Here is a 24800-nt window from a genome sequence, read left to right as displayed (position 1 = left end):
TTGTTTCAGACAAGGTTCCCCTCTGGGAACATCAGTAGTCCTGCTCTTATGGCTCTGGCAGTTGGGCAGCAGCCTCCAGAAAAAAAAATGTAATATTCCCTGCCCCCCTCTGACACTACAGGAAAGCCATAGGGATGTCCCGTGCATCAGAGGGGGGTGGGGTCACCCGGCGAGGTCATCTAGTGGGCCTGCCCTCAGTTATAAAAGAGCTGTCACCTGCCAGCGGCCGGTCATTATGGCAGGTGCCTCCCATGGAGGCAGATTGTAGGCGGCGTGCAGCTTTTTTTTTTTTTTTTTTTTTTGGCCGTCGGAGCGCAAGAAGAAGAAGAAGAAGAAGACTCTGTGGGATAGTTTTATTTTTTTAATTTTTTTTTTAATAAAGGACTTGTCCCAAGGCATGTATTGTGTTTTTTTTTTACCATTTTCACGCATTTTTTGTGAAATGGTAGGGGTACATTTGTACCCCGTTACCATTTCACACAGATGGGGGGGCTGGGATCTGGGGGTCCCCTTGTTAAAGGGGGCTTCCAGATTCCAATAAGCCCCCCGCCTACAGACCCCCACAACCACCGGGCAAGGGTTGTGGGGATGAGGCCCTTCCCCCCATCAACATGGGGACAAGTTGCTTTGGGGGGCTACCCCAAAGCACCCTCCCAATGTTGAGGGCATGTGGCCTGGTATGGTTCAGGAGCTTTCTCTCATCCCCTCTTTTCCTGCGGCCTGCCAGGTTGCATGCTCACATAAGGGTCTGGTATGGATTTTTGGGGGGACCCCACGCCATTTTTTAAAAAAATTTTGGTGCAGGGCTCCCCTTAAAATCCATACCAGATCTGATGGGTCTGGTATGGATTTTGAGGGGGACCCCCATGCCATTTTTTTTTTAAATTTTGGTGCAGGGTTCCCCTTAATATCCATACCAGACCTGAAGGGCCTGGTATGGAATTTGGGGGGACCCCCACGCATTTTTTTTTTAAACTTTGGTTCGGGGTTCCCCTGTGGGTACGAAATTTAAAGGAATTTACACTTTTATTGTATCACTTTAAGCATTATTAAAATCACTGCCCCCAAAAAACAGCCGTTTTTAAAACTTTTTTTTTTGCATTGATACCTGTCCCCTGGGGCAGGATCCGGGTCCCCAAACACTTTTTAAGACAATACCATGCATATAAGCCTTTAAAATTAGCACTTTTGATTTTTCATGTTCGTGTCCCATAGACTTTAACGGTGTTCGCGTGTTCGAACAAATTTTTTGCCTGTTCGCATGTTCTGGCGCGAACCAAACCGTGGGGCGTTCGGCCCATCCCTACTTTCATGACACTGACTTTTACTAACTAGTGATTTTTACTGTCTTGTCTTATCCATAGTGGCTTGCAAGAGGCCATAGTGACTTGCACTGCAAAAAATTCAACAGGATTTTAGGAACATTTTTCTGCATATCATAGCCCAGTTTTTTGCTAAATTTTACTTCAGTTTATATCAGTTTCATTGAAAGGCATTTGCAGTGAAATTAATGTAAACAAACTAGTTAGGGGAACAAAAATGCAGATGCCCCCCGCAAAGAAAACAGTTAAAGTGTTTCTAAAGGTTTAAAACAAAAAATAGAAAAAAACATGTTATACTTACCTTCTTTGTGCAATGGTTTTGCACAGAGTAGCCTCTTTTTTTTGTTGGGTCCCCTGCGGGCGGTACTGACTCCACCCCCCCTGCCAAGTGCCCCCAATAGCAAGCCTCTTGCTATGGGGTCATTCAGGTGGAGCTGCACCCAGAAGGTTTTTTTTAACTTAATGCATAGAATGCATTAAGGTAAAAAAGCTTATGTTTTTAGAACTACTTTAAAACCTACCTTTCTTGTTGCCCACGCCATCGATCTTCGCTGTATTGAAGACATACCAGTGCTTGAAGAATCTTTACAATTCAATACTTATGAAAGTGGCGAATGCTTTGTCTTTATTGTGCTATGTGGTTCATTCTACCTGGCTGTATGCCAATACAGGACACATAAGTGAAGTAGGGACCAGCGAATCAAACCAATGAGCACAGTAGGGGAACTGTCATACAAAACTTTCTTCATGCAGTGGTATCTTTTGAATCATTGGTATCTTGTCACTTTAAAAATATATAACAACAGAGTCAGCTTTTACTCCAGCTTTCCTTCATGGAAAATGATAGCTGATACTTGGTTGAGGGTGTGTATAAATAATTGAGAGCATTTTCAGCAAAAAAAATTGAAAATCCTTATTAATTGGCAGCATCTATCTACAAATATATTCCACAGGGATGTTTTACCTTAATGAACATATGGTGCAAACTAGTAAAGAAATTTCCCAGAGCAGCTTTCCAAATACTGTAGGTGCAACAGTTGAAAAAAATCATGCCATAAAAAAAGTTCAAATATAATTTCATTGTTCAGTTACAGTGCCTTGAAAAAGTATTCACTGCCCTTGAAATTTTCCACATATTGTCATGTTACAACTAAAAGTGTAAATGGATTTTATGTGATAGACCAACACAAAGTGTCACATAATTGTGAAGTGGAAGGAAAATAATAAATTATTTTACAAATAAATATGTGAAAAGTACGTGCGTGCATTTGTATTCAATCACACACATCCCCGAGACAATACTTTGTAGAACCACCTTTCACTGCAATTACAGCTGCAAGTCTTTTTGGGTATGTTTCTTCCAGCTTTGAACATCTACAGAGTGACATTTTTGCCCATTCTTCTTTTAAAATAGCTCAAGCTTTGTCAGATTGGATGGAGAGCGTCTGGTAACAGCAAATTTCAAGTCTTGCCACAGATTCTCAATTGAAATAAGCTCTGGACTTTGACTGGGCCATTCTAACACATGAATATGCTTTGATTTAAACTGATCCATTGTAGCTGTGGCTGTATGTTTAGGGTCGTTGTCCTGCTGGAAGGTGAACCTCCGCCCCAGTCTCAAGTCTTTTGCAGACTCTAACATGTTTTCTTCTAAGATTGCCCTGTATTTGGCTCCATTTATCTTCCCATCAACTCTGACTAGCTTGCCTGTCCCTGTTGAAGAAAAGCATCCCCACAACATGATGCTGCCACCACCATGTTTCACGATGGGAATGGTGTGCTCAGGGTGATGTGCAGTGTTAGTTTTCCACTACACATAGTGTTTTGCTTTCAGGCCAAATTTCTGTTAAATGTTGGTCTTATCTGACCAGAGCACCTTCTTCCACATGTTTGCTGTGTCCCTCACATGGCTTCTCACAAACTGCAAACAGACTTCTTATGGATTGCTTTCAACAATGGCTTTCTTCTTGCCACTCTTCCATAAAGGCCAGATTTGTGGAGTGCACGACTAATAGTTGTCCTGTGGACAGATTCTCCCACCTGAGCTGTGGATTTCTGCAGCTTCTCCAGAGTTACCATGCCACCTCTTGGCTGCTTCGATTAATGCTCTCCTTGCCTGGCCTGTCAGTTTAGGTAGAAGGCCATGTCTTGGTAGGTTTGCAGTTGTTCCATACTCTTTCCATTTTCGAATGATGGATTGAACAGTGCTCCGTGAGATGTTCAAACCTTGGGATATTTTTTTATAACCTAATCCTGCTTCAAACTTCTCCACAACTCTATCCCTGATCTGTCTGGTGTGTTCCTTGGCCTTCATAGACTGATAAAAAGAGGGGATTCTGGCACTCCAATAGGTGTAATGTCCTTAATTTAAAACCATGGGTGGATAGCTGTAATAGCAATTATCAATAGTTCAATGCTGGTGACTGGTATTTAAAATAAAGGAGGCAGCCACCCTGAGAGGGTGTCCATAACCTCTGTAGACAAGTCAGTAGTAGAAAGAGGAGGGGGGAGGCGCCGACTGGATATAGAAAGTTCACAATAAAAAAAGTGTGCAAAGCGTACACTTGCACAGTCCAAGAACGGGTAAAGATGCCTATCAAGATGATCAGTCTGAGGTAATCCGATGCCACTCTGTGGGCTCCGCTGGCTGTCCCCTTGCTGATGGGGATGTAGATCTTATTTCTAGCCATGTTCTGTGTCCCAGGAAGAAGGAAGCTCCACACTGACCAGCCTGGAACGCAGAAGCGGATGTGACGTCACCAGAACAGGGCAGGCATCATAGCTGGGGGCTGTCAATCTGAAAGAAACCTAGGCTACGTGCTCGGAGCTCACAGCTCCTTCTACTGGCCTACTGCTCTTGGGAGGAGAACAGTTTAAGTACACTGACATGTTGTCCATGGCTTTGAGACTACAGCGCCCAGCGGACTAAAAATATAAACAAAACAGTTAAAAACAATAATTTTAATAAAACATATCTAAAAGAAGGACTACTTGATTTAAAAAAAATATAAGGATGTAAAAAAATATAAGGATATAAAAAGATTATTACAAAAATTATAGAAAAAAGCAGTTGCACTTGCACCATAAACATGCAATGGAACACATTGGTGTATCTTGATAGCATATTGTCTGAACTAAAAACATAGGCATTGGAAGGGGGGGGGGGGCAAAGGAAGAGGTTTATTCATTGTTACCACTTACTATGAATATTTGATACCACCACCCCCAAATATCGACTTGATTTCCAGAAATAAAAATTGACCATAAGAGCCTGCAGAAAGAAACCAAAACATTCAAAAGTTTAAGGAGCAAAGTATGAATGGTAGGATAAAACGTATTGTTATAATAGGGAATGTGTCACTATTTCCTCGTTGAGTCGACCCTGGTGAGAGAGTATTCAATGAGTATATCCAGTAGGTCTCCTGCATACAAAAGCGTTTGAAGCATTCTGCAGCAGGGAGACCTCTGGAGATGGCCTCAATGAACCAAACTCTTAGAACCACTGTGGATTTTTGATGTTCTTTTAGAAAATGTAGGGGTGCACTGTGTTTATAACACCCTTTTTCAATAAACCGCCTATGGTCACCAAATTGTTGACGTAGAGTGCGAATGGTCCTACCCTACAAAAAGACCTTCTTCGGTGGAACCTGATGAGATCCCAAGCTCAGACACCACAATAATAGATACTGATCTCCCTGTTATTCTGGATCTGGAAGAACTCTATGCAGAAATTCATTTTGAAGACATGGATTGGCTCAGATAACATTGTTCCACTTCTCCCCCCGTCCAGTAAACGCATTTCAGACTCAGGTCAATCTTTAACCCGGTACATAAAAAAGGCCCTTACTTACTTACAAACTACCTACCAAGTAATGTACATGTCAGAAACCATGAATCAGACCGAGACAGAAGTACAGTTACAGGTACACTAGTTTAATAATAAAAGCAAATAGAACAAACGTAGTAAAAACATAGCCAAAGTTCGGTAAGCGGAACGGATAGTCAGACAGGCCAGAAAGTCAGGAAGCCAAAGATCAGCTTAGTGGAACAGCAAGCAGGATCTGGAGCCAGAAGGAATGTCAGTCAAGCAAGTCTTTAACAGGAATGCAGGAGATAGTCTCTGTGATGTTGACTAAGGTGAGCGCAGAGATCTGGGCTGGACTGCTTAAGTAGGCAGGACTGACTAGCAGGATATAATCAACAGGTGAGTCACTGTGGAGAGATAGGAACTGGCAATTAGCCGACAGCTGAGCGGCCAGCTCAGAGGAAGGAAGGGCTGAGCCCAGCTCTGACAGTACACTGATCTTATACAAATGTGTAAATATGCCCCCCAAAAAACATCCAATCTCTCCACGGTAGAACAAACAGCTCTGGATGAACTAGCCAACAACCACAATATCATTATCAAAGCCACAGATAAGGGGGTGGTATTGTGGTCCAATACAGTTCATATTACATTACAGAATCCCTCAGACTGCTATCAGATGCCATACATACTCCAGACTCACCCATGACCCCTTGCCAGAATATACACAAGAAGTCACTAGATTGGCAAACAATGCCTTCCAACAAAATATCATCTCTAAAGCAGAACTATCCTCCTTTGTTAGGGGTTTCTACAAAACTCCATACTTTTACCACTTACCCAAAATCCACAAAGATCAACATAACCCACCAGGATGACCCATTGTGGCTTCAATGGAAAATGTCTCCAGTGGCTTCTCTATGTATGTCGATCTTTTTCTCCAGCCCTTGGCTCAGAGACTTCCATCATACATCAGCGATAGCACTCATTTATTGGACATGTTATCACCATACACATGGGAACCCACATATTTATGGGTATCCCTGGATGTCACATCCCTTTATGCTTCCATCCCCCATGAGATAGGTCTCAGGGCAGTGGAGCACTTTCTCTCTGAAGACCCTCTCATTAATCCCAGACAGGCCCATTTCATACTGGAGGCAACAACATTTTGTTTAAAACACAACTATTTTGAATATGATAGCACCTTTTATTTGCAGTCCCAAGGCACAGCTATGGGGGCCAATTTTGCCCCAAGCTATGCAAACCTTACTATGGGAACTCCTTACTGGGAACTCCAGCATATCATACACAATAACCCCTTCGCTGCCCAAATCATTTACTATGGATGCCACATCGATGACGTAGTTATCATTTGGGATGGTACTAAAGAGAGTGTGGAAGCATTCGTGCACCATTGAAACGACAACCAACTGGGACTCTCCTTCACCTATGTCATGGACCCTGACAAACTGGCCTTTTTGGATCTAGAACTCTACCATTGTGAATCCAAAATATATGCCACCAATTTTGTAAAACCTACTGCTGGCAATTCCTTCATTCATTACCAGAGCTGCCACCATCCCAGGTGGATCAATAACATCCCCAAAAGTTAATTTAACAGAATCCATCATAATTGAACTAAAGATGAGGACTACCAAATACAGGGAAAACTCCTCACAGACAAATTCTTGGACAAGGGATATCTCCCTACCCTTGTACAGGAAGCCTTTCTCCACTATAAAAAAATGTAAAAAACTTGCGTTAAGGTGATGAAATTGTGAAAAGTGTAAGGAAAACTGCAGCAGCTGTTGCAAAGGTGCTACAACCTCAAAAAACAAAAAACGTGAAAAAACAGCGCTAGCAGAAAATCAATAGCTAAACATCTTATACTGTGATAATCAAAAATACATCAATATATGAACATATACAGTTGTGCTCATAAGTTTACATACCCTGACAGAATTTATGATTTCTTGGCCATTTTTCAGAGAATATGAATGATAAACCAAAAATGTTTTTTTTACTCAGTAAAGTTTGGCTGAAGCCATTTATTATCAATCAACTGTGTTTACTCTTTTTGAATCATAATGACAACAGAAACTACCCAAATGACCCCGATCAAAAGTTTACATACCCCATTACTTAATACCGTGTATTGCCCCCTTTAACATCAATGACAGCTTGAAGTCTTTTGTGGTATTTGTGGATGAGGCTCTTTATCTTCTCAGATGGTAAAGCTGCCCATTCCTCTTGGCAAAAAGCCTCCAGTTCCTGTAAATTCTAGGGCTGTCTTGCATCAACTGCATGTTTGAGATCTCCCCAGAGTGGCTTTAATGATACTGAGGTCAGGAGACTGAGGTGGCCACTCCAGAACCTTCACTTTATTCTTCTGTAGCCAATGACAGGTCGACTTGTCCTTGTGTTTTGGATCATTGTCATGTTGGAATGCCCAAGTATGTCCCATGTGCAGCTTCCTGGCTGATGAATGCAAATGTTCCTCCAGTATTTTTTGATAACATTAGCATTCATCTTGAATTGATGTATTGAGCCTCAGGCTTTTCAGCCCTATTTATGTAATTGACATGAGCTCTATCTGAGTTATCCGTCCTGATTCATTATTTTCTTTCTCTTGTTTTTACTGGTCTCCTTTTTGCCCTCTTCAGCCACACTGCGGTAGTGTTGGCTTGCCTTTGGGATCTGGCCCATATTGACCCTGCCCCGTGGGGGGAATAGGGTAGGTTGGGTGAATGTTTTGGGGTGTTGGGATTTTTTTTTATTCCCACCACATGGTGTGGGGGGTGTTTGATGGGTCGGGGAGGAGGATAGGACTATTAATACCGTATCGCCCAATTATCTAGTAATGCGCACCATGTCTGACATTATACTTATGGTTATCGATGTTGTGTATTCTAAAAAATGTTTTTTCTTTCTATAGAGCTATATTTACTTTGGTTACATCCTATTCATCTGATGAAGCCAATGTCTTGGCAAAACTAGTAGGGAAGACTTGGCCTGCTATTACAACAAGCCAATATCCTCTTGGCCAACAGCATATTATATATGCACCTTTTATATTTGTGTGAATTAGTACTTGGAATACTGTTTTTTAATTCAATGTAATAAAACTTGTTATTTTATTGATATCTTGTACTGAGTTGTTTGGCACCACATTAATCCCCTTCCCTTTGTCCCTCTCTATTGTAAGTGGACACAGTCTCTTAAAGTGCTGAGTGCTCATAAAAATATATGGTAAAGTGCAACGGTGCTCCAAACTTATTGTAGTGTCGTGTGCCACACTCCCCTTTGGTGACCTCACTCACCAAAAGTACTGGACCCTCAGCTTTGCAGTCTCTGGGGTCAGAAAAAGCTTTGATCCAATGATCTGGTTTGTGAGGAATCGATTCTCAGAGACTTCTCCAGAAAGGTATTCTTATATCAGAGTGGATCGACCATGCTCGATAAATGGGAAAACAAAGAAAGAACTCATAGTGAAATACCATAAAACTAGGTAAATTGCACAAACTAGGCGCCACTTACGAGATAGCTGGATAAACAGGCATCAGTGTATAAACATCCGAGTCTGCCGCTGGTCGGCGTGCGTTCTATGGAAGGCAGAAGTTGCGTCAGTGGTTAGCATAAACCGGAAGTGCGTCAACATGTTTTGCTCCTTCTCCAGGGCGTCAAAGAACATAACATGTCCTTTGATGATGCCCTGGAGGAGGGGGAAACGCATTGATGCACTTTCTCCACTATGTCTCCAAACCTCCTCCTAAATCTAGGACTTCAGATGGCCTACAACCAACGCACTTTACAACCCAATTCCATGATTGTCACAAAAGAATGGAGAACATCTTAGCTAAACACTGGGTCCATTCTGCTTGGAGATCTGTTATTAGGTCCTTCCCTTACTCAGCAAGCAAAGGTATCTTACCGAAAAGCCAAAAATATTAAAAGTAAAGTAGCACTAAGTAAAACCTGCATCAGTCCTCCCACTCTTATCCTACACATCCTTCTGATCCCATTAGTTGGAATGCTTCAATGTAAGGAAAAATTGTGCTTAACCTGTAACGGCCAAAAAACATACATAGTTAAAGGAATTACATATACCATCAAAGAATTCCACAACTGTTCTAGTGAGTATGTGGCGTACTGTCTTACCTGCCCTTGCGTCTTTTTTATATAGGTATGACCGTTCGCACCCTACGTCAACAATTTGGTGAACATAGGCGGTTTATTGAAAAAGGGTTTGATAAACAGTGTCCCCCTACATTTAGTAAAAGAACGTCAAAAATCCACAGTGGGTCTAAAGCCGCGTACACACGGGCTGATTTTTCAATGAACTAGGTCCGGTGGACTTTTTTGACGGACTTTCCAATGGACTTTCGAATGAACGGACTTGCCTACACACGATCAACCAAAGCCCGACGGATTCGTACGTGATGACGTACGACCAGACTAAAATAAGGAAGTTCATAGCCAGTAGCCAATAGCTGCCCTAGCGTCGGATTTTGTCCGTCGGACTAGCATACAGACGATCGGACTTTTCGACCAGACTCGAGTCCGTCGGAAAGATTTGAAACATGTTTTATTTCTAGGACCTTCGGACTTTTGGGGGAAAAAAGTCCGCTGGAGCCCACACACAGTCAAATTGTCTGCCGGAGTCCGGTCCACCAGACCTAGTCCATCGAAAAGTCCACTCGTGTGTACGTGGCATAAGAGATTGGGTCATTGAGGCCATCTCCAGAGGTCTCCCTGCTGCAGAACGCTTCAAACTCCTTTGTCAGCAGGAGACCTACTGGATATACTCATTGAATACTCTCTCTTGCCAGTGGGATTCAATGAGGAATTAGAGACACATTCCCTATTATAACAATACGTTTTATCCTACCATTCATACTATGCTTCTTAAACTTTTGTATTTTTTGGTTTCTTTCTGCAGGCCCTTATGGTCGATTTTTATTTTTGGAAATCAAGTCGATCGTTGAGGATGGTGGTATCAAATATTCATAGTAAGTGGTAACAATGAATAAACCTCCTCCTTTGTTTTGTCAGAGTAAAGGGGGCTGAATACAAATGCACGCCACCCCTTTCACATATTTGTTTGTAAAAAATGTTGAAAACCATTTATCATTTTCCTTCCACTTCATAATTATGTGCCGCTTTGTGTTGGTCTATCACATAAAATCCCAATAAAATAAATTTACGCTTTTGGTTGTAACATGACAAAATGTGGGAAATGCAAATGGGGTGTGAATACTTTTTCAAGGCACTGTACAATATCTTCTCAGAGGATTGTGATCGCTTTATATCTAATCATAAACTGGTAATAAAACGCTATAGATCACATGCATTCAAAACACATTTTTTTATCTGTGCATATAATTTAAAGAAAGCAGAGAAAGTTTGAACACCACAATCCCCCTTTCTACCATGGGTAATTTGATATGCTAATTGCTGATACAGGGAATAGGAGAGGATGCCCACATCCCTAAATATATGAAATCTACAGAAAAGACCCTCTAATGGGATTTTTTAGGGCATGAACTCCCAGATAGGTAGAATTGTTTTTTTTAAAACATCAAAAGTTTTTATTAGTAGATATTAAAAACAGAGAATTCAGATGCAGGACTAAAACAATACATTTATGCAGTTACAGTCAATATACATAGTAGTTACAGAACAAATAACCACAATTCTCTGTCAGTGGTACACACAAAGACAGTTATACCCAACGCGTTTCAAAAAATTTGGTTGTTCCTCTTCTTCAGGGATAAGTGGTTATAATTACAAGACGTATCCTATGGATATAACCTCATATCCTAGACAGTTGTATCGGTTTAAATCACAAAGAATTAGTGTTACCAGGAGTCCAAGAGATGAGGGGCAAAGGGGTCCACATCAAACCACTCACAAGAGGCACAGAACCTGCCAAAAAGGACGCCACAGCATGTGCAAGGGGTAGGATAAATATGGGCCCTAATGATGATTTAGCTAGGTAACTCCAGAATACCAAAAGATGGAATATATACAAAATGGTTTAATTCCAAAAACCTTAGATCATATTGTCCAAGAGAAGAAAAGAGCAGAAAAAGGGAAGATTTTCCAGCAGGGCTTCTAATTAAGAAGTCCGCAGGATCTCAAAGTGGATAGAGACAGCATATTCTGTCAAGTATGGTACACCATATGGATTTGGGTGCTCTGGAGCATGGCTTGCGTCGATATACTCATATATAAGTGTCCATCTAAATTTCGTCTTCCACCAAATGTGTTCAGTGATAAATCCTTCCTCTTGTGTTGCATGTGATCCCAACACCAGGTGAAAAACCTGCTCACCTCAAAATAGAAATAATCAGGCCCATCATCAAATATCACTCTGCTCCTGGGGAGAACTGCTTTCTCAGTTATCACTCACCTTTGTATTCATGTTCAACAACCGGACCATAGGGAACAAAGAGACAGATACATAGTGCTTTCCCATGTAACTATTTATTAAACCACCAATGGAATACACAAAATAAAACAGTAAAAAGCATTAGTAGTGTAACAAATCTACATCAGCTGGCTCACCACTTTCCTCATACACAGTGGTGGTATCCTTAACGACGTTCCTTATTGGATGAAATGCCGCATAGGGTGGAGCCAGGAGATCTGACTCCACGAAACTACAATATTAACCAAGGACTTTTTGTGTTCCTGAAATGCTCCTTTTAATTCTCCAAATGTGAGTACCCTGTATGTTTTTTACTAAAATCATCTTGAATTAACATACTACACTATTGCCCTGTACACACGGTTGGTTAAATTCCGATCGTGTGTACACAAATCCTATGCACAAAGTGCCACACATGCTCAGAATAAATTAAGAGACGAAAGCTATTGGCTACTGCCCCGTTTATAGTCCAGACGTACGTTTTTTACGTCACCGTGTTCAGAACGATCGGATTTTCCGACAACTTTGTGCCACCGTGTGTATGCAAGACAAGTTTGAGCCAACATCCGTTGGAAAAAATGCATGGATTTTGTTGTCGGAATGTCCGATCAATGTCCAATCGTGTGTACAGGGCATATGTGGAGCTGCTTCTCTTTAATCCTACATATGAACCTGTGGATTCACTCCATGTTATGACCCTATGAGATTTAGCTGTCTGGTACCAGAGTGGAGCCGTGCTATAGTGGATATATCATGCTTATCTGACCACCTATAACCTAGTGGTCCATTTTCTACGGTAAGAGGCCCGGTGTGTTAGTGTGAGGTGGAGGATTTCATGGTTCACCTCAGCTTGTCATATTTACACTGTGGGTGATGCCATTTCTTGGAACATGGACTCTTTACGCTCAATGACAGTGGATTTTATTTACATAGTTCATGTTTGTATTTCTAGCGCTGCATATCTTTATACATTTTTTAAATATTGTTACCTATATTTTATGCTAGCTGCTGAATAGACATTAGCGCAGTGATTCATTTTATTTATTGTCAGTTTTTTTTTCTTTATTTGGATATTAACTGTAAAAGATATTCCAGAGACAAATATTTAGAACCATGGTTTGCAATGGCAGCACGTGCCACAAGATAAATGTTCCTAGTCTTATTTTTTATTGCTGGTGACTTGAACAGCTAGGGGTAAATGGCAGGAGTCAGTAACCAGTGGGCACTGTTAAAGTCTACCATGTTGGAGGCAACTGGATTATGTCAGGCAAGTTATTAAGAGTAAACCAAAGAAAAAACAATATCGTTCACTAAAGAGGCAAGTAGAATAGTAAAATATGCTGAAAAATCAGCATATCAGAGATTTACAGAAACAGGAGGTGTAGCTGATAGAGAAGTGTATAAAAATAGAAAAAAAGTATCACAATATCAGTCCCGCCAAAGAGAAGGAAATGGCTAAATCTATTAAGGAAGGAGTCAAAACCATTTTTGGTACATCAGCAATAGAAGGGGAAAATACATTGTGTACAATGGAATCACTAAAATGAAAACTGGGCATACCACTTATGTTGAGGGAGGCTTGGATAAAGCAAACCATTTTAAATAATTACTTCTGTTCTCAAAAATAAACTATACTAAAAATAACAAGTTGGGGGATCATATTGGTTCTAGTAAAGACAGTTCCTTTTTAGGATTTTTGGAGACCCTTGTCTGTTGTCAAAGTGCCCACACACATCCCACACCATGACAATACTTGGCTATTGGTTGCTCAGGCAGCAAGTGCTGCATTATGAGGAAACTTGGAAATGTAAGGTGTTGCCACATATGAACAAGTACAAGACATTTCTCTGTGCTCCAAAGGGGAGCCAATGGAACAGGAGTTTAATCCTTGTAAGATTATTTGTGGTCAATAATTAAAAAAACTAAAACTTCGGGATAAAATGTAAAAAATACTCATCCTAAACTCTGGTTCCTGTCACATCTGTCTAGACAAGAATGATATCACTTGGCCTTCTGTGGGATTCTGAGAAAGCCAATGTTCCTAAATTCTGGAAGAATGCCCTCCTTGCAGTGCACACCCTGCACAGGAACACAGTACAGGGTGAGAACTAGCAGATTATGTCTATTTTAACCCCTTCATGCTGATGTAATGCAAATATGCGGCCTTGGGCTTTAAGGGGTTGTACCGGGGTGATGTGTGCAGCTGCATGCATCACCCCTGGACTGTTTTTTAGAGCGGATGGTCAGCGCTCGGCTGTTGTTACAAGCAGGCTGGCTTCTGCGACTTGCCCGGGCTCTCCCATCCTACCAGGAGGCCCAAGCGATCAGCTGGCACGTCCGTCGGCTGGCCGGAGACCCGGACAATGCCGGAATCAGCTTTGATCGGGTCTCGGATCTAGTAACCCAGAAGCAATGTCATGACATCACTTCTGGTTTACTGAAGACTAAAGGCGCCAGATTTAAAAAAATAAAAGCATTTAAATTGTCAAGTTTGGCTGTATTGAATGCTGTTAAGTACAAAGGAGGGATTTGGGGTCTTATAGACCCCGGATCCCTCCATAAAGAGTACCTGTCACTGCCTATTACTGTCACAAGGGATGTTTACATTCCTTGTGACAGCAATAAAAATGACCAAAAAAAAAAAATCTAAAGGGACAGTGTAAAAATAAATAATAAAATTAAATAAATAAAAAAAATTAAAAACATTTTAAAGCACCCAATGCCTCCGTGCTCGTGCGTAGAAGCAAACGCATATGTAAATCACGCCAGCAAATGTAAACAGTGTTCAAACCACTCATGTGAGGTATTGCCACGATCATTAGAGTGAGCGCAATAATTCTAGCGCAAGATCTCCTCTGTAACTTAGCTAAACATCTAACATGTAGAAATTTTTAAAATGTTGCCTATGGAGATTTTTAAGAACCGTAGTTTGTCGCCATTCCACGAGTGTGAGCAATTTTAAAGCATGAAATGTTAGGTATCTATTTGCTCAGCATAACCTTATCTTTCACATTATACAAAAAAATTGGGATAACTTTACTGTGGGACAAGTGGGACCTGAACAGCAAGAGGCCTGGGCAGAAGTCACCATCTGCAGTTTAAAAAGGAGCTGAGTGAGTAACCTTAACACTTTTCACACCCCAAAGTCTACAAGGGAGATTGCAGCTGAGTGCAATATTCAGCTAGCTTTCAGAGGGGCAGCCTACTGTTATCCTCCACGTTTGCTTGGGGAATTCTCAGTTGGAGCCAGGTGCGCTGCATTTTGCAGGGAACACTAAAGTACCTGAAATCAAGTTGGGACTTGTGACTAGCCAGGATGTACAGTTATTCGGAAAGGAGTACAGTCTAGGATCTTTGCTAGAAGTCTGTGGTCACTCAAGTTGTCCTCAAACTTCTACATTGACCAAGTTCAGGCCATGCCATAACTTCCTATCCCCATCCAAGTTACTATCCCTAAATAAAATAACAAAAACAAATCTCTTGGACTGTTTTTTTAACTATGTGTGTCTGCTGAAAATGCGTGTTGCCTGGCTGTGCAGACAAAAGGGGGCCCAAAATGAAGTGGCTCCCGAGGGGATAGCACTACATAAAGATACCCTGTTACCAACTGAATGCAGAAAAATCAAGTTTTTTTAAGGCTTACTTGCATCATGTTTCCTCTACATAAATTATTTTATTTTGACATTTAATGTGTCTTTGAACATGCAAGAGAATGTTATTAGTTGAGCAGAGTCAATTACTTAGCACCTTTTCCTCCCACTTTGCTGTACATGTCATAGCCCTCCTTTTGGTAGGTCTAAATACTGTCTGATTTGGCCTAGCTTCTCTGCCCCTCCCTACATAAAGGTTTATGTGGGTGGTAGTGGGGAATACTATTGATTGTCACTTGAGTAAAAGCCCTGAGTTTGCTGGGGCTGCTGACATCACATCCAAGATGGCAGCATCCACACCATTCTTAGGGCTTTTTAAAGGCCTACACAAGGAACTCTTTTACAACAAATAACATGTCTAAAATATGTTAAATGCACATATCATCGTCTGTAAAGATTTTGAATAAAGTAAACAATTTGAGGACAGATGCATGAGAAGCATAATGGCAATTGACAATCCTGCCTCTTGTCTGAATGCAGCTGAATCCATCACAATGAAACATGGTATGTTTTCTTTGATGAATGACATCTTGTACAATAATCTACATGAAAAAAATATTGGAAATGTAAGTTCAAGAACAAATCTTGACAGTTTGGTATATTTTTTTACATAAATACAAAAAACAGGCATGTAAGCGCATTGTGTATAAAACTTCAATGGTCCATCTACTGCGTTAATCTATGTTTGAGAAAATTTGCTGTTATAAATAATGAGGAATCTTTGCAGTGTACAATAAAGGAAATCAAAGGAGGCAAAGGTAACGTTTGCAAAAGAAACTTATCTTCAATCAAAAATCCAGAACTCTTTGAGACTAAATACAGATTCTCTCCGCTTGTTCTTCTAACAAAAGACTCCTGAGCTCAGCACACGCAGGCTTATTCCACCCTTTTTCGCCTCATCTGGCAGCCGCTTTCCGGTCCAGCACACACTAACATTTAATGAGTCAAACTTCCCATTTTCAGACTAATCAGTCGACTGCACTAATTGCAAATGCAAATATGCAAATTTATATTAATTAATTACTCTGCTAATTAGTTCTGCTTTTTTTTAAGGGGGTGCGCGTGTGGAGGTAATAAATCACTTTGCAGAGAAAAGGAAACATGTTTCATTCCCATCTCACTCCCCATAAAAATTTAATGCAGCCGTTGGAGTAAAAAAAAAAAAAATGTATATTAGAGTATGTAAAAAATATATGTGTACATATAGTCTAATTGCTGCTGTTCCTGATGCATCCCCTTTAGTAAGGTGCAATTGTGAGTCTACTTTCACATCTTTGGCAAATGCCATCACTAAGTTGGCTGTTAGCAGTTTAATTATCACATTATGAGCTTCTGCAAAGCAACTTTCCTGTGCTTCAGGCTGTGACTTCGAGCACAGCAGTTCACACATATTGCAAAAAAGGAGGAAAAAAAAAACCTTAGGAAGAAGAAACAAAATTTCAGTTTTGTAAGATCAGGACAAATGAAATGCAATTCTGAATGGTCCACAGATTCTAAATCTCCTATTTGGCATGGAGCAAAGTGGTACATTTTAGTTAAAATAAAATAATCTGCCTTACGGCCTATATGGCATTAAGCCAAAACTCTTGCTGATCATGCACTTTCCTGTGACCCTCTTATAGGCAATGTCTGGACCACACAGGGACTTGAATTACTATAGAAAACGACTTTGCCGAGATGAGTTTCTGCAAGCAGAATGTGTAAACAAGCCAGTTAGGAACACATTCTAATGACTAGATTCTGTAGGTTCTAATGACTAGATTCTGTAGGTAAACAACTTTTGGCACCCAGAGCAACACCCTCTTCTAGGACAAGCTCTTTATAGAGAACACTTTCATGCTGTATTGGTTCAAAATTGTTTTAGAATGTTGTGACACTGCATCTAAACTTCTTTTGCAATTACTGATTACTGAAAAATGTGTGGTTGTTAACTACAAGAGAAAATCCCCTTTTTTGCCTGTGCCACTTAAAAGCACAAGCCTACTGTTTCTAATGGTAAATCTGGTCCTGCAGGTACATGAATATAATAAGAGGAGCAACCTTCCCTAACAGTAGTTTTTTAAGTGCACTTTTACCCTCCTTGCCCCTGTGCAGAATGATATTCATTGTACAGTGGGTATAGGAAAGAATCACCCACCCCCCTTTAAAATAATCGTTTTGTTGCTTTGCAGCCTGAAATGAAGATAGACACAGTTTTTGTTTTATCCAGCTGTATTTACTCAATGAAACTTACCGCATTTATCGGCGTATAACACGCACTTTTTTCCCCTTACAAATAAGGGGAATATCACAGGTGCGTGTTATACACCGATCCCCTGCGATCCCCACAGTGTAACCTTGCTAGATAGACGCAATCAAAACAATTATTAAGAAGTGGAAGGTATTTGGTACAACACAGACCCTCCCTGGATAAGGACGTCACTCTAAACTGGATGAAAGAGCCAGAAGGAAACTGGTCAGAGAGGCTACCAAGAAGACTACAGCAGCTCTGAAGCAAATGCAGGAATATATGACAAAGACTGGTCATTGTGTGCATGTGACAACAATGTCACAAATTCTCCACAAATGTGGCTTGTATGGGAGGGTTGCAAGAAAAAAGCCACTCCTCAAGAAAGACCACATGCAGTCATGACTGAGCTTTGCCAAAACGCACACTGAAGATTCTGAGGCCATGTGGAAAAAGATGTTATGGTCAGATGAGACTAAAATGTAATCATTTGGCCTCCAAACGATATGTCTGGCAGAAATCCAATACAGCTCACCATACAAATAACACCATTCATACACTTAAGCATGGAGGTGGTAATACACTGTTATGGGGGTGTATCTCTGCAGCAGGGACTGGAGCATTTGTCAGGATAGAAGAAAAAATGGATGGGGCAAAATACCATCAAATTCTTGAGGAAAACTTGTTGCCCTCTGCCAGAAAGTCGTCAATTGGAAGAAGGTTTACCTTCCAACATGACAAGGACCCAAAGCACACAGCAAAAATGACCACATAGTGGTTGAAGGAGAAAAGGGTTGTTGTCCTTGCATGGCCTAGTCAGAGCTCAGACTTAAACCCTACTGAATATCTGTGGAATGACTTAAAAACTTCAGTCAACAAACAATCACCATCAAATTTAACTGAACTTGAGCAGTTCTGCAAAAAAGAGTGGGCAAATATTGCAAAGTCTACATGCGAAAAGTTAGTAGAAACATATCCCAACAGACTAAAGGCTGTAATTAAAGCAAAAGGTGGTTCAACAAAATACTGACACAAGGGGGTGATTCTTTTTCCAACTCAGTAATTATGTTTTTTAATTTTTTTTTCTGACATGTTGGTGTTGTTATATCTTTCACTTGGATGTTTTAAGTTGCACTGGATAAATCAGAAACTGTGTCTGCCTTCATGTCAGGCTGCAAAGCAACAAAATGTGATTATTTTAAAGGGGGGTGATTCTTTTCTATACCCTCTAATATACTTACTTACAACATTGTAGCATGGAGATTATCACTGTGCCTCCAGCCTGATGCCACAAAGCCTCTAGCTGAAATCATCAGAAATCCTCTAATCTACAGTGGCGCATGTATGCTGTGGCCTCCATTTGTTTCAGTGGGAAGCCTATCCATCAGCCTATCAGACTATGGATGCACATTCCATTGAACTAGAGGAAGGCAGTAGTGTCCATGCACAAATACAACTGGGTAGATTTTAGCTCGAGGCTGTGTGGTGCAGGGCCAGTTGCACAGTGAAGATCTCTAGTCTATCTGCCCCTCTCCCACAGAGATCCCTTCCAACACAGACTAAAAATCTGGGTAAAATTGCCTATCCCACCACCTCTAAAAACTTCCTTTAAGTGTCTGGACCATGTAGTAACTGTAAATATTTCTTGGTAAAGATTGCCTGTTGGTGTCAAGGCTGGAGCCAACTTAGTCATCACATGGACAATTGATAACAGTTGTGGACCTGCATCAAAGACAGCAACTAATTGTAGCCTGTGTCGGGTATGGCAAGAATGCACAGTTTACTTCTATCTCTGTATGGTAGAATCAGCTTCTAACTTCAACTTGTTCAATTAAGCTTTGACAAAAAAACTTGAAAGCTGATTGGTTTCTATGCAGAGCTGCACCAGATTTTGCATTATCCAGTTTTAGTAAATCAATCCCAGTGTACACTTAATGTTTAATAAAATGCCTCCCTTAAGTCAGTACCCATAGATATCAAACCCCAGTGGCAGTAATTCAATAACAATGCTAAGTCCAATAACTTCCACGTGTACTTGGGGTGTCTTCCATATGTGTAGTGTACCTCGATGTGTATTGCGGGAAGGTCCCGCTTCTTCAGGAGTTGAAGGAAGCTATACAACTGTAATTTATGAAAAATTATAACAAGCCATTGAAATTAGCCAATACAATATAAGTGCATATACCATAAACTCACCAATCTAATGGAGATCCAACAGGTCGGGGAGGAGCAGGCAAGGCCACAAGCTTGTGATATCTCTCCCTTGGGGCAGGTGTGAGAACCAAACAAAGAGACACCTCTAAATATTGTACTAAAAAGTATATGGGCATAAACTAAATGTACATATAAACCAGTGAATAAGTAACTCAATGAGACAGATAGGTATAATCATTCCATCAAACAAATCATACTAAAAAAGAAAGAACATACCTGTCCAATAAGTGATGACATGAAATTCAATTAAATTAAATGATAACATAGAGATGGGGTGCTGAGACACAAAGACCTACTAAGTTCCAACAAGGGAATTTTCAGTGGAATATTAACAACCAACATAAGGGTTCCTGCCAAAATTAAAAAAAAACACTAAACACATCCAAACAGAATGGAAACTACCAGAGAGAGCATAAAAGAACAGAATAGGTGTATAAATGCTGATGACACTCTCCTCTTTAAAAGGTAAGCCCAAACGGGGGAGAGGAATCCTCACATCGTACACATAGAAAAGAGATCCAGCCCTCAACAATTACAAGCAGATCTAACAACACTTAGAGCCTCCTCAGACAGCCCAATGGTGCAGTTAAAGAGCATCCACACGTTAGCAACAAAAGATATACCACCAACCTCATTACAGTGTCTGCCTCTCAAGCGTCCGGGGTCTCCACAAGAGACTAAGACATCAAAATCTGCTACTACATTTAACATTACCCTCCCCTAGACTGATAATGCTACTCTCCAAAGGTGTCTCTGTTGCTCCACCAACCAGATTGTAGACACTCTAATACAGAAGGTGTGTTACTGGTCAGATCACAGGTGAAAACAGAGGGAAAAAGGCCTAAAAACAAGAAAATCAATGTAGCCACCGGCACCACATCTAAGGATTGGTAAGCTGCAATTTATTACTTTTCTGTTTTTGGGGTTAATACTGCTTTTATGAGGTGAAGCTGTGTTAAACTTCAATCCTTATAGTGATGTACCAGCAAAAATTATTTTTTTAAATACTTGTACACAATTCTCATAGCCTAATCTCATTAACCAATCTTCGTGAAAATTCACTTTGTAAAGTAAACATGTTCTCACTCCCTTAATAAAACATCCTTTATTTGTTGTAGTAAACATTTTCAATGGAATTTAGTTAATCTTTGCATTCTTTTGGGCTGCACACATTACAAAGAAGCCTCTCAGGTTTTCAGCTTTCCACCACTAATGTCAGCTGTTGGGGTGCCTCTCCCTCCCCATCTTTTCCATCTATAGGAAAGAACATGGTTCCTCTGGACACAAACCTATAGATCACTATCATCTATGAGAACAGTATAGGTTTCCCAAGACCTACATGGACGACTAAGTATCCCTTTATTTGAGCATTATATGGCTTTGAACTTTCATTGATTAAGCTGGTGGCTCCCTTTCCTATGAGGATTCAATTGCCAACAGGGGATGATTCAAGATGCCATGCTATAAGCTATACATAAGGATACATATAATATGGGCACCTTTCCCTGCGAGTCTTCCAGTGATTCCTTCAGGCTGGTGGCTCCCCCTTTAGGCAAGTACAAGTTACGCTTCACACAGCTTGAAGAACTTTCCTATAAGGATTTGATTGCCAACAAGGGATGACTTAAGGTGACGTGCTTTGAGCTACATACAAGGATACATGTGACACCTTTTTCTGGTTAATAATTTTTGGTTGCCTTGTACGAATGACTGTCAGAGGATTGTACAGAATGTATGTGCTTTGCCTTGTCTGTTAAGGTGTTCATTTCTAGGGAGAAGGAGTGATATTGAATGTTTACTATTTGTAAGCTGCCTGAGTAATATTGATGGACAAATCTGCTCAGATTCCATTCACCAAGGGTGCAGGGATTCTTGTTGAAAATTTGGCAAACCCAAACTTAGAGGCAAATCTTGTTAAATTTCAACCATTTTAGGGACATTAGGTAAGTAAAAAACAAACAGCCAGAGCTTACGGACTTTAGCGGTACCAGAGAAGGACTAAACCACATTAAGTTCAGATAAAAGGTATTTTATTACAAAAACAGTTACATATAAAAATAATATAGAGCTCATGCTCTTAAAAACATCATATGATTGTTGGATAGGCTAGTACATATATACTCCAAATATTGTTTCTTTGTAAACTGGCCAGGAGGTCAATGCGTTTCACAAACAGCTTCCTCAGGACCTCAATTCCTTGACCACAAAGAAACTAGACCTATCTATGAAACAAAATTCACAGTAATTAATTATATAATATACAAAATATACATCATGCAACACAGTATATATCAATTATACCCTATCTCTCAAGGTGGAACAGAGGGGTCACTTAGATGCATCTCCTGGAGCAGAACAGGAGTCGGCAGCACACCATGCAGCAAAATATGCCTCAAAACAGCAGTTATTCATAGGGGTACACTAGAACTGTATTTAGCATTGGAGGAGTAATCAGTTACTGGAGGTGTTCTGTGTGAGCTAAAGGTAATGTACACTAGAACAAAAAGGTGGGGGGCTATATATATAGGATGTATTATGTTTAAACTTACCAATTAAAGATATAGTAAAAGATATTATTTTCCTGAAAAAGCAAGAGAATGGTGGTCCTAAAGACTAGTATCCTCAAAAATCCGTTATGGTAATTATACTGAGGAACCTGTAACACCCATCAAGGCACAATTAGTAAACCAATCACCATAGCTCTATCCACTTTATATATACACCCAACAGCTAACTGAGAGATCTTTATTCTCCTTACCTACAATACGATAGCAGTATTCCACAACCAACTGGGTCAGAAAAAATATATTATCATGATACTTCTCTAAGCTGTATCACATAATGGAAGCAAGTGGGCTTCAGCCTATAAATATGTAAGGCACACAAAACCCCATCAAAATTGTTAGCCAAATTACTGCCAAAAAAGACATGGGAAGCTGGACACTGCATAAGGAGTTATATACAAATGCATTTAATCCAAAATAAATACTCTGCAATAGGGATAAAGTTTTTTTAATGCAGCTTCGAGGGCAACATTGAAAATACACAAATCGTTTAAACTACATACGTGGTGTATGCCTTAAAGATTTATGTGGTGTTATGGAACAATACAATTTTCACAGTCTCATTCACAGCCTATACTGCCAATGCATAAATATTAGCTTTGCTTACACTTAGCAGCAGCACCCCAATTTGAATAATTTCAGCAGCAACACATGCTTTTTCATCAAATGGTAATATACCCACTTTGACTAGTAGGTAAAATGTAACCAACATTTTACATTTTCAACAATACAAAAGTGATACAGGTTTGTTGTCAAGCAATTTTGAGATAAATTTAGACAGCTTTATCAATCCATAATAAAACCATATATCAATATGAGACCAACCAACTAACTTTCTCAGAACAGGAATAACTCCAACTCCAGGGCACATGGAAGAGTATGAGCCCCTGTTATCATGCGAAGATTCACCTTTAGAAAGATGGCACGAAAAATTAAAACCACTTTTAGATGTTCTAAGGTTTCTTTCTGGCCTTACAGTGAGTAAACATATCAGAAGGCTAAGAACTGATTGCCCCTTTTTACTATGGTAAAGGATGTGGAAGATATCAGCAGAGTTGGAGACATGATAATCCATTCCCCATGCTCAGACAAGAAGCCTGAGGACAATTTAATGAGTAAAGCTATGCCTAATTTATTAGAGACAAAGTGCACAGGCTGGAGCTTTACTTCAAGAATTGAGATACTGCAGAAGATACATCAATGCAATGGTCAGCAGCAGGACAGTTTTAATTAGAAATAATAGGACTAACTGGAGTATGTTTAACATTTTATTTTATTTTATGGGAATAGAGAGTGCCATGAATGTAAGTGATATCATGCGAGTTGGATTCGGGGCAAAGGTCATATCAACATAAAAATGTAAAAAAAATCCACAAAGGAACACCTTGCAGCAAAAAAAGAAAGAAAAAGAAAGCAGTTTAACCTACAATATGGTCAGTTTTTTAGGGAAGGCTTTTGAATGGGACAGCAGCCAAAAGTCATTGCAGAGCTCAAATCAACCACAAAATGAAATTAAAGACAAAAAAAAGCATTTTGCAAGAACAACAACAAAAAGGCAGCAATCGTGGTTGATTGATTCTAGCAAGAATTAAAGTAGTGGTTCCTAACTGCCTAATCTCTTCCTGTGCACTTTGGCAATTTTCTTTATGCTTTCTCTACAACAGATTTCAATTCACTGACACTGTGGCTGCTCTGTGCCCCCCTCCCCCCACACACACACCTACCTTTTTTAAGGGTGAAGGGCTTCCTTAACGAAGCAGAGGGATATTTTTTTTCCTTTTCGGCAAAGCAAGTTGAACCCATACTTGAAAGGATTAAAAACTTGACTGACTGACTTCAAAATGTCATAACCCTAACAAGTTTATTCATTTAATACTTTCTCAGTTTAGAAATTTTATTATCAACTTCATTAAACTAAACATGCAGATATCAAACAAAATGCATTACTATTTCTTTATTATTATAATTACATTTATTTTGATATGCCCTGGTTTGTACTTCATGTTTTTCCAACTATGTGATAGGTTTTCTTTGCTCCGTCCCTGCTCATGGCTCCATGCTCCTTCTCCTGGTCCTGATTGCTTGGCTGACAACATGGCTTTCGGCCGGCTAGCTTGATCGGCCAGCGCCGCATGTCCTGTCTCCTCCTCTGACCAGATGTGCGGCGATTGATGGGGACACGGGGTGCCTTTGGGCTGACTTTAGTCCCAGGCCCTGCTACCACCGCATTGGCCGAACAGCGGCGCGCTGTTCGGGGCATGCACGGCAGCAAGTGGTCGGACCGGTATGCGTCATGTCTGCCCGGACTTGACGCATTTCTGGTGGGGGGGCCTATATCAAACACAGCTCAGCCTGTGGTGTCAGCAGATGCTGACCAGTTAGTGTTAAGCTGCACTCTCTGTATATGGCAGTACTTAATTAGGCTTGGGGTAAGTTACCATTTCCAACTCTACCATACATGCTGATTTATGACCCCATATTGTAGGTTTTTGTTCATTGCTCATCAATGAGCGCTTTTAAACAATTTTTTCCATTCCTTTTCCTTTTCTTTGTTTATTCCACAGGTAACTACCCCCCCCCCCCCC

The 24800-nt window shown here is 40.4% G+C and overlaps 1 long non-coding RNA gene across 2 annotated transcripts in view; it reads left to right on the top strand.

The window, feature by feature from the left end:
• Nucleotides 1-24800, top strand: part of LOC141144665 (uncharacterized) — a 179548-nt gene that overhangs the window by 58918 nt on the left and 95830 nt on the right. Inside the window, exon 3 of one of the 2 annotated variants that reach the window (XR_012244436.1) lies at nt 10070-10139. The exons of the other annotated variant lie outside the window; for it this stretch is intronic. This is a non-coding gene — a long non-coding RNA (uncharacterized lncRNA). The remainder of the gene's footprint in view (nt 1-10069; nt 10140-24800) is intronic. 2 annotated transcript variants of the gene reach the window in all.

Source organism: Aquarana catesbeiana, linkage group LG05 (assembly GCF_042186555.1).
Source record: "Aquarana catesbeiana isolate 2022-GZ linkage group LG05, ASM4218655v1, whole genome shotgun sequence".
NCBI classification, from domain to species: Eukaryota; Metazoa; Chordata; class Amphibia; order Anura; family Ranidae; genus Aquarana; species Aquarana catesbeiana.
This window is presented reverse-complemented; position numbering and strand designations above follow the sequence as displayed.